Source organism: Armigeres subalbatus, unplaced genomic scaffold, assembly GCF_024139115.2.
Source record: "Armigeres subalbatus isolate Guangzhou_Male unplaced genomic scaffold, GZ_Asu_2 Contig1075, whole genome shotgun sequence".
Taxonomy (NCBI): Eukaryota; Metazoa; Arthropoda; class Insecta; order Diptera; family Culicidae; genus Armigeres; species Armigeres subalbatus.
Genome location: NW_026941819.1, coordinates 13,550 through 25,170, shown reverse-complemented (window position 1 = coordinate 25,170; position 11,621 = coordinate 13,550). Strand labels below are relative to the sequence as shown.

Here is an 11,621-nt window from a genome sequence, read left to right as displayed (position 1 = left end):
GTCTGAACAGTGTTGCGAGATTTAAGATTACAATATCAATGAATGTGAAATAACATCCATTCTGTGTAATATAACACAACCCGGATAAAAATTTACAGTAACTTGAATGACATAACCCATTGAAATACAATAGATTGTGTGGTAAATAATATAAACTATTGTACGCTTATTGTAAAATGTTCACGGTTGTAAAAGATCTTTATTGTACTTACATTAACATAACAATATATTTAAATGTTACCAATACATTCTATTATATTTTTATTGTTCCCTTATGTTTGGTATTGCACATCCAAAAACTAAACAAATTATGAAAGTTTTCGGTTTGGATGATCTGGAAATTCGTCTAATGTAATTGAATTAATATAATTTTGGAATATTTCATGGATTTATTATATTGTTGAAATAACAATTGAAAACAATAAAATTACAATAGCTTGTTTATAATAAGCGAAGAGATGATATTAATAAAACTGTATGGTGCAGAAAGTGTCTTTTTCATTACAGTTTCTGGTGTTGGGCAACGGTAGATCACTATGGCTTCTGTACCGTGGTAAGTGTCTAAAGTGTTAGAGCGCGTTAGTGCATCATTACTGGTCCTGAGCGCGAGTATTTTGATCACACTCGCCGTGTTGTCATTTAAGATTAGTCAAACTTTTTCGCATCGGTTACTATTTTCGGTTATCATTTTGGGGGCTGCATTCCGTACCGGTAACGTTTGACATTTGGTAGTTCATCAAATAGCAGCGGTGTTATCGCGCTGCCAAATTTGGTCTAGTGCGTTTAGTAGCGACCGGTAAAGTGTCAAGTAATGATACTGGGCTGGCAAACGGCTCATATTCACCACCGGTAATCGTAATCTTATACTACAAAAGTTCAATGTACATAATGGACGCAGTGGTTCATCCCGAACAAAAAATAAATAAAAAAATTATCGTCATAATACCTGATGACATACCTGGTAACATGTATGCTTGTTCCTTTACAGAAATGAAGCTTATGATGAAATACTGATGCTTGGCCAATCTCACCAACGGGATATAATAAGAACTGATGCAGGTATTTTTTCTTTTCTTCTCGATTAGAAAAAATATAATAAAACTAACATTCTTTTATAATTTACATTTTTCACAGGTTTATAACTACATGTATTGTCTATCCGGAACAAAGTTAGTACGCTTTTTATACCGAAGTTGGATTTTTTCTCCAGATGCAGGCCTATTTAGAATCAATGGGTTGCAGTTATTTCAATGTAATTTTGACTTATCTCAGCATTTCATATTACACAAGTTATATGTAAAGAGACATGATGATTTGGGTTCTGTGTAATTTGAAGAGTGGTGTAATACTACATTGTATCGACATTATTTTGCATAACAAATTTTTGATTACATCGTTTATTTTAGTAAGTCGTTAAGATTACATCGATGCGCGTTACATTATTTTTTGCTGTGTACTTTTGAATCAACTTTAATAACCAGCCGCTATTGAGTTCTCCAAATGAATAGAAGTGTGCGTGATTCCGCAGTATACCGCTCAAAATGTTTGTGATAGTTTTGCTGCAACTGTGGATTACCATCCACTTTTATTTTACACATCCTATAGGATACACAGTGCGATACACAGTGATATTAGTGTTGGTGATTCTGGCTTTGGAGAAGTCAATAGGAGAATCTAGGGATCCTATAATGAGAGATATGCGAAAGCGGCCATTGTAAGCCAATCGAGCATTGAGAACTGTCAAAACGTGAGCCAAATGAACATTGTTATTGTTGCAGATTGAGACGAGGTTGAGAGGTATTGAGATAGATTTTAATAAAAATTTCATCGAATAAATAATTTGTTTTGCTTTCGCGAGTAGAAATAATCTAGTTTATGTATCGTGTTTCGTCTATTTGTATCTATTTGCACTTTTTTTTGTCTATTTGCACTTTTATTTTAGTGATAATGCTTATTCAAACACTGTTAGTGGATAGACAAACATATTCCAAATTGTTATCAAATGCAAAGTCATATACAAGCTTCAACATTTTGCGCTGCGGCAAGTGCTGGAAGCGTTTGCTAACAAAAGTAACAGCGTTGCTAAATTGTCTGGAAAAGTATTTGCATATCTCTCATTATAGGATCCCTAGGAGAATCCACATAAAGATTATTAGTTAATAGGAGTTATGTGTGTTTCCACATACATGCTATGCGAATTCACATAACCGTTACCGCCATCGGGGGTGACAATGGGTCTGGGGGTGAGAATAGATCATCGCTTTTACCGGCAGCCTGGAGGTCGGATAGCAAAATCGTTCAAAAAGATCTCTTATACACAGAAAGAAAAATCATTTGTCAAACTAAAAAAAACGTTGGTTAAAATAAAAAGTTGCGTTGGTTCTTTTTCGTAGAGAGTTACGTATGTTAAAAAAAAAAGTACGAAAACTTTCGTTACACCCATGTTCCAAAAGTGCCATGCGGCTCTAAAAATAAAAGTAACCTTTCAAAACAACATTGTGGAGCTGTCAAATGAAAATAGTCGCAATCTGCTATCACACTGTAGGAAAAAAAGTTTGATATTTTTAATTTAACACGAAAGTTTTACTTTCTCCAAATTTTGTTTTCTCATTCCTCTATTTGTGCTTTTTTTGAAACTTAATTGAATCGATTTTCAATTTATTTTAACCCCAATATTTATTTATCTGGGATGATTAAATAACGCACATGTGACAGGTGTCCTCAAAATCTCATGACATTCATCGTTCAGCCCGACTAGCAGCTGTAGTAGTTTCCAAAACTACCGACGAGGCTTCAACATAATCCATCGACCCCAGCCACTCTTGAAGATGCATTTTTGAACGTGTCAGATTTTCTTCCTGTCAAAACTGCCGGACCGAATCTGTCACAGAAAGAAAAATCATTAATAAAATTAAGAAAACCGTTGGTTAAAATAAAAAGTTGCGTTGGTTCTTTTTCGTAGAGAGTTGTGTATGTTTAAAATAAAAGTACGCTAACTTTTACAACACCCATCGTTTAAAAGCTGCGTATCGCTCTGAAATTAAAAGTTTGAATATTCAAGCCAAAACTTTAGAACTGTCAAATCCAAATAACCACACTGTGGAATTTTAGAGTAGTTTATTTTTATTCCAAAATTAAATATTATTTGACCAAAAAAGAACCTCCCCATAAAAAATTTGACAGGTCCGAGATTTCACCATCACCCGACGAAATCGGGTGCCTACTAAATCGTCCTACTTTTGCACTGACGACGTCGGATGTCGATGACTACTTATTTTCGTCGCAAGATTTGTAGAACAATCAAGTCGAGTACAGTCGGTTGCCTATTTCATCTATAGAATAATCGATCTATTGTGTAATTGTTATTTATTTGACCGACTGATTAATTAACCGACGAAATCGTGCTTCTTTGTTTATAAAAATAGAACAAAGTAAAGTGAATATCTAGTGTTTGATTTATATGTTCTCCTTTGTTTATTAATTAAATAAAGTTCAGTATTCAATTAAACTGGAATATTTCGGAATACTGAATTTCCGAGAGAGTGTAAGCAGGAACAAATATTTATTAGTTCCTGGCGTAAGGTTCTTCATCGCAGCCAGCAGCAAATTTACAAGTAGAAATCCGTATAAACATATAAAACAGGTTAGTATATATAATATATTCATATATGAATCTATTAATTTATTAAAATTTTCGTATTCCGGTTTGGCAGGTAGGTGATTAATTTTGATCGATTCTAATATCTGTGACGAATCAAAAAATCAGGAGCTGATAAAATCGAGGCAACTTATCGTTCTTTATGATTTTGTAAAGGAGTCTCAGAAAAATGTTCTGTTGGATTCATGCATCTTTTTAATGGAACAATGTTCATGGTTTTACCTAAGTAACTGTCCAAGTAACCAAAAGTTCCTTTAAGAGTGCGTTATTCGCTTAATCAGCTTTACTGAGCTGCTTAATCGAAAAACGTACTCTTCAAGGAACTTTTGGTTACTTGTGTGATTGACTGCTTTACTGAGCTGATTAGGCGAAAAGCGTATTACTTTTAAAGTAAATCTCGAGAACATCATATTTTCAAACATTTTTGTGAACAAGGTCCGTACTGAATCCAGATGATTGAGTTTTCTTTGAACCATTATTCGAATATTTTCGAAAGGTGAATCGTCAAGTATCTTTTCTATGAAGTATTAAAAAATAATTCAGATTGGGTGGTCGCAATCTGAGATTCAGAACCGACACTGTTTACCATTATTACTTTTGCAGAATCTCTTTTTAGGCTCAATCCAAAAGTGTACATTCTTCCATTTATCCGAGAATCCGCTGGATTCTATCATCAATATCTAAGGTGCCATGGAAAGTCCCAGACCAAGGACCAAGGACCCAGCTGTGACCCAAGCTAGAACCATCGTTTCCTTTTTTCGTTTTTTTTTTTTTCATTATTTCAGGATCAGATAAACCATTGGTAAGGGAGCAAGATAGGATCGAAACATATTCTAGAATCTAATTTTGAACGAATTTGTTTAATAAAGGTATTGATAAACCGATTAATATACCTATTTTGTTTGATTTTAATATTTTTTTACACCAATCAATCCACAAATTTGATCTGATTTACTTCGTAGTAAAATTAAAAAAAATCGATTAATATCCCTATTTCGTCTGCTTTCAACATTTTCTTCTTCGACGAATCTATAGATTTGCTCTGATTCCCTTCATGATTAAATTGAATGATTCGATTAATCACCCTATTTCGCCCGAATTCATAATTATTCACATCGATTAATCCACAGATTTGATCTGGTTCGCATAATAATAAAACTTCATATCTCGACTAATCACTTTATTTCGTCTGGTTTCGTCGCACGTTATTTAAAACGAAATTGACCTATGATTCGTTCGATTAAGTCAATGTTAGTCTACCGATTTCGTTTGACGTCGCGTCGGTGGTGTCCCCTGTAAAATTCCCATAAGGTTCGGTGAAACAATCTATAAATTCGTCAGGAACAAGATCGGTTGACCCTACCGACGTAAACCGATTTAGTCTGGGGTAAAGTCGGGAGGATTTTTTATGGGGCTCCCAAAATATTTCTTCAATTTTCCCTTTCCTTTCAAATGAATCGTAATGATTAGCTATGTTTGCCTTTTTATTACACTGTTTTATTCACTTAGGGCTCATTCACAAATTACATAACGTAAAAAATACAGATTTGAGCCCCCATCCACCCCTCCGTGACTTGTTTGTAACATTTCCTTCATACCCACCGCCTCACGTCTTACTAAAATTTCACAAAAACTAAAAAATTGGTATTTTTAGTGTACTCTTCCTTAACTTCCTTCATAAATTGTACATAATAATACTGTCAAATTCGACTTTAAATTAAAAATTTCGTTTATTATTCATGTTACCCGTTACAGAACTAAACAAACCCACCAACCCCCTAGACAAACCGTAACATTATGTAACGCAATATTGTGTACCCACCCACCCCTCGATGCGTTATGTAATTTGTGAATGAGCCCTTATTTTAAATAGTATTTTTGTTGTGGCAGAACGTTGCTTAGAAGACTTCTTCCTCGTCTTTTTCAACGCTGCTGCTGCTCTTCCACGAACAGTTTAAACCATGGGAAATCCAGTATACGGTCCCTATGGGAGCCGAGAGGCCAATCTCAGCAGCGAAATATCACCAGTGCGCTTCTCCAATGGCTACGCCCAACAGCAGCTCGTGACGATCCGTCGCATCTTGTGATCGTATGGATATTCAACCAGGCGTTCCGACGATGTCTTGATTGTTTGTCAAGGTCGAATCATTATATGCCCGCGGCTATTGAAATGGATGGTAAACAAAACATTAATATTCAATTAATCAGAGCTTCTCGAAGAAGGTAACTTACCATATTCAGGTAAAAACACGAACCGGGAGCCATTTCTGGCTATTAAATATATTATTATAGATATTATGTTTCATGTCGTCCGCGAACTAAAATAAAACCAAGTGTTCCTTTCCGGAACTTTGAAAATGTAAACTTGCGCGGTAACTATCGTAGCTTCATTTGACAGCCAGGTGATTTTTTTAAGCTCGTGTCATGTTGTCAAATTATATGAAAATAGTTAACTGATTCAAATTGAAAAGAAAACTTTTAAAATTACACTCAGAAAAGATGGAAAATACTTTTAAATAAAACGCATAACTTTCGTTCAAAGTTATTTAACTTTTAGTTCAACGAAAATTTGATACTTTTCCGAATGAAAGTGCATAATTTTTGATAGCACAATTTTATTTTTTTCTGTGAGGGCACGTAATTCGGTCTCAGCGTTCACTGAAACACCTGGGGGTGATGATAGACGATCGGTTAAATTTTAATAGCCACGTTGACTATGCCTGCGCGAAGGCTGCGAAGGCAACCACAGCGTTAGCCCGAATCATGCCAAATGTTAGGGGTCCGAGGAGTAGTAGAAGGCGGCTTTTGGCGAGCGTATCCAGGGATGCCAGAAGATATTTTCATATGTCTTCAAAGTCGTTTAAAAATGTCTTCAAATGTCTTCAATATTAAAATAACGATTATTAGCGAGAAATTTTAAAATCCAATAGGTTTGTAAATTCAATAATCTCCTTGTTTTACTGATGTGGAATAATATTCTTTAAAATTATTTAATTTTTTTATGATGAGTTTCCCCTGGATTTTGTACTGAGTCGAATTTTTAACTAAATTTTTACGTGGAATTCTTTCAAATTTCTTTTTAAAGAATACCCTGTTGGGATACAAAATTTACTGTGAAATACTTGAAGAAACATCCAGAGAATTTTCTGAAGGAACTTCCGGTAAAATTTCTAGATCAACTTCCGGATAAATTCCAGATGGAGCTTCTTATAACCTCTTTTGGATGGAGCTTTTAATTACTTCTGGAAGTCTCCTTAAGAAATTTCCCGAGGAATTCCTGTTGGAACATCCAAAGGATTTACTGAAGAAACTTCCGGAAAAAGTTCAGAAGGAAGTTCCGGAGGAATTCTTGGACGAACTTAAGAAGGAATTCGTGTAGAAACTTCAGGATGAATTCCGGATATTTTTTTTCTGGAGGAATACCTGAAGGATTTTCCTGATGCAGGGCTGGTAGCGACCGAAGCCACTCAAAATAGTGACTTTAGTGACCAAAGCTGACGAAAAAAGGGACCAAATAGTGACTTTTAGTTACAGAAAAAGTGACCAAATAGTGACTTTTAATTTCAATTGCAGGTACGATGAGACGAAATCAAGCGTTTTTGGGTCGAAGGGGAATATTTTTTTTGTTATTTGTGGCGGAAAACATCTTTCACTCGCCACTCTTTTCTCTTAGAACGAGCTCAGAAAAAAAATGAAAATTGTACTCGGTAACTTTTATCTACTCAGTGACTAAGTAAAATTATTGCCCTCTCTTTTAACCCCACGGAAATTTTACTCAATATCAGTAAAAATCAGGACAACTTAAAACTATGAGTAGTCTGCAAGCAAATCAAATTTTTACGCCACTGGAAGTGATCGAAATTTGGTTATCAATCTTAACAGCTGTTTTTCTTTCCTTAAAATTATTTCTCGGCGAATATCTGCGTGAATGAGCATTCTCTTCTCGTGAGAATAAGTGAAAATTACGATCATTGGATTAGCTGCCTACTTAAGAAAGATGCACAGAACTCTAACGATTTGTCATAGGTGCCACGGATGTTTTTGGAATTTTTAGTGCGACAGGAACAACAGTAGGATCGTTTCGGCAGAAAACGATACAAAAATTATGAAGAATCATGTACAACGAGCTTGGGATTGAACGCTCGACCTTTTGCTTGTAATGAGGACCATGCTCTCTGAATTTTTAAATATTTTTACTCCAAAATACGCAGATTTGAGGTGCGTATTCATGAACGATTTTTGCTATATAATTCGAAAGCGCATGCAATCTTCAAAATTGGGGAGACTTGATCGCCTTTCTATGATATCTACTCAATAAATATTTGTTTAGAGCAAACCCTTCATTACATCTGTCAAAATCTACAAAAAAGCCGCTTGAGAACAAATTATATTTTCTTGAATTTTTTAGACAAATGTTTATATGGATGCCTAATGAGAGATAAAGTCTCCTCAAATTGAGGCAACAACTCAAAATTCAAATATCCTGAAGTTGTGGTGGAATGATGGCATTTTTATCAGTGAAGATCATTTAGCATATTTATGGATTTGTGCTGTGAAAAAATGATAGCATTTGTAACATATGCACTTTGGTTGATTTTGTAAATCGTTTGTTAATCCTCCCCACAAACTCAATCATTTCCAGCGTACCACAGATAAGCAAGATAGTAAAACCTGTTTTACTGTTGTGGAGTGTTACAAATATGCGATCATGGGCAGTTTAGTTCTTGGTAAAACAGGGAAGAATCAAGTCCTCTCACCTTCCCCTACTGCATAAAGTTTGAGTTAAAAAAATCTCTAAATCGACAGGTCTCCTGTGCATGACTGTATACCAATTTATAAACTGTGACGTAAAACACCTTCAATTAGCTACTGGTGAAATGCCAATAAGAGCAGCGAGTTAAATGGCTGGCGATGTTTCAGAGTGATCATTTTTCCAAGATCCGTAATTTCATTTCCGCCATAAACAAAACAGCTTCCGATGGATAAAGCTTTATAAAAAAATCTTAGTCAATAGTTTCAAAATAGTTGAAAATAGTGACTTTTTGCGAGAAAAAGTGACTTTAGTGACTTGAGGTCGAAAAAATAGACTTTTTAGTGACTAGCCCGAAAAAAGTGACCAAGTCACTAAAAAGTGACCCGCTACCAGGCCTGTCCTGATGGTTTTTTGACGGATATTCCTGAGGAATTACTGAAGCAATTTCCGGTGGAATTCCTGAAGAAACTTCTGGAGAAATTCTTGGAGGTAGTTCTGGATGCATTCTTGGAGGAGCTCCCTGATGTATTGCTGCAGAAATTTCCGAAAGCAATCCTGGAGGAAATACCAGATAAATTTCATAGTATACTTCCGGAGGCATTCTTGGAGAGTAATTCGGCAACTTTCTTAAAAGATCTTCCAGAGCAAGAACTTTCGGAGGGATCCCTTGTGGAGCTTCCGCCGCAATCCCGGGAAAACTTTCGGAAAAAATCCTGGAAGAACTACTGGAATAATTCGTGAAGGAACTACTAAAGGAGTTCTGGAGAAACTTCTGGAACTTCTTCCAAATGAAGTCCTGGAGGATTTTTCGGAAAAAATCCCTGAAACTTCCGGACAATTTCCTGGAGGGATTACAGAAAGAATACCAGGACGATTTTTTGAAGAAATTCATAGAGCAATTCGCAGAGTAAATACTGGAAGAATGTCTAAAAATATTTCTAGAAGAATAATCAAAGGAATTCAAGGAAAAATTTAACAAAAGTGTGTAGCAAGTTTCCTCTTTTAGGTACCAACCAGAAATACCCATTTAACACCAGTATAATTTTAATTTCGTAATGACATTCGTAAGAATTTTTAATGAAAATTAATTGAGACAATTCTCTTGTGGAAATTAAAAGGGATTTATTGTGGGAATTGTGGAAATCAAGATGAATTTTCCATTTAAAGTTTGGAGGATTTTATTTATGTTTTTTTACGGAAATTATTAAATATAAATTTTGTACTGAATTTACAATTTCAATTCTCTAGAATATAGACAAGAAATTCCTCATAATTTTCATCGGAAGTTCTTTTAAAAATTCACAGACAGTTCAAAGGGTTTACCGTCGAATATTTAGACGGAAGTTACATGGACAAACCGAAAAGATCAAATGAATTCGTAAGGAATTTAGAAAAAGATCAGGTTCTAGCTCAACGATTGAATAGATTAAATAAAGTCATAGAAGAGTTTAATATATTTTTGCCGTTAAATAAAACGGCAATTGCGTTCCAATGTAATGATCGAAGAAGGTATATATGAACGCCATCGGGATTTTTTTAACCAGCGCCTAACTTTAAGTTGAGTGCGTACGTATGAAGTCTGAAATGCGTTGCATTTATCAGCCAGCTAGTGTGAATGTATTTTTATGTTTGAGATTCTAAGCCCCAGACAAAGACTATTATAACTTTTGTATTTTTTTGCATAATTTACATATGGTTGGGATTCAGCCAAACCGCACCAAGCGGCTTTTTGACTAACTTGTGATATTTTGTTCGCAAAAGACAAACGGAAAGTATTTCATGCTAAGTCATGCGTACATTTGTTGTCAGGGATCCTCAGCTATGGCGTTGAACGATGTCCGATGCGATTTTTTACCAAGTGAATCTATTACATGAAAACCTTGGCAAAAAATAGGAAATATTTCATTGGCGCTTGGTGTGATTTGGTTGAACCCCGACCATATATAGAAGTCGCAGAATTTATAACTAAGAAATAAAATTATATTTTCTCTCGCTGGCTTATTGATTGTCTTCAAGTATCTTCAAATAAGTAGATAAGTCTTCAAATATTTTGAAAAGTCTTCAAAATGTCTTCACGAAATAAATGTCTTCACAGAGATTCAAATGTCTTCAAATTGAAGACATGTCTTCAAATCTGGCATCGCTGAGCGTATCATCATCGATCCTAAGATACGGCGTCCCCGCGTAGGGTAATGCGCTCAAAACCAAGCGTAACCAGGCAAAGCTAAAAAGCGTGTATCGGCTCATGGCTATGAGAGTCGCTAGCGCCTATAGGACTATATCGTCGGAGGCAGTATGTGTCATCGTCGGGATGATTCCCGTCGGCATAATGCTGGCTGAGGATATTGAGTGCTACCATAGAAGGGACATTAGAGGTGTGAGGAAAACAGTGAGAGTAGAATCAATGGCCAAGTGACAACATGAGTGGGATAACTCGGACAAAGGAAGGTGGACCCACCGCCTCATTCCAAACTTGACGAGTTGGGTAAACAGAAAGCACGGCGAAATAGATTTTCATCTGACGCAATTCCTGTCGGGACACGGATGTTTTAGGAAGTATCTACATCGCTTTGGTCACGCACGTTCACCATGCTGCCCGGTGTGCGAGGATGCGGAGGAAACACCTGAACACGTTCTATTCGAATGCCCTAGGTTCGAGACCATACGAAGAGAAATATCAGCTTTGAGCGTGGAGAACATAGTCGGTGAGATGTGTCGCGATGAAGCCACTTGGGATGTCGTCAAAAATGTAGTACACCCAGGTTTTTTTTTTACACGGTTTAGTTTTAGTCGTTTAAGACCTTCAGCGTCAATGAAACAATGAGTTAACCCCACGAAAAATTCACAAAAAATCAAAGAAAATTCAGGGGGTATTTAAAAAGCAGTGAAACTTTAGTTTTACCGAGAAATTAACGAATTCCAACCGCGTAAAAAAAAACCTGGGTGTATCGCACATTCTTACGGAGTTGCAAAGAACTTGGAGACGAGACCAGCGAATGAATTGACAGCGACAGCGACCACGCGAAGATAGGGAGAGATTGATACAATCGGTAACTGGGGAGGTTCCACTGTCGGGGAGCCTCTTGTCGGAAAAGGATAGATCCGCCGCCGGGGACTATTCGAGTAGTCCGCGATTAAGCTGGGAGCTTAATGGCTCAAGGTTATTGATTATCAATCTCGTAATAACTTTCGTCGCCGGGGAGGTGCGTC

At 36.2% G+C, this 11,621-nt stretch overlaps 1 long non-coding RNA gene across 1 annotated transcript; it reads left to right on the top strand.

The window, feature by feature from the left end:
- Positions 1–451: 451 nt before the first annotated feature.
- Positions 452–1,203, top strand: LOC134202182 (uncharacterized). The gene is made up of 3 exons (XR_009977165.1): positions 452–553; positions 989–1,059; positions 1,135–1,203. It is a non-coding gene; the product is annotated as an uncharacterized LOC134202182 (long non-coding RNA).
- Positions 1,204–11,621: the final 10,418 nt, after the last annotated feature.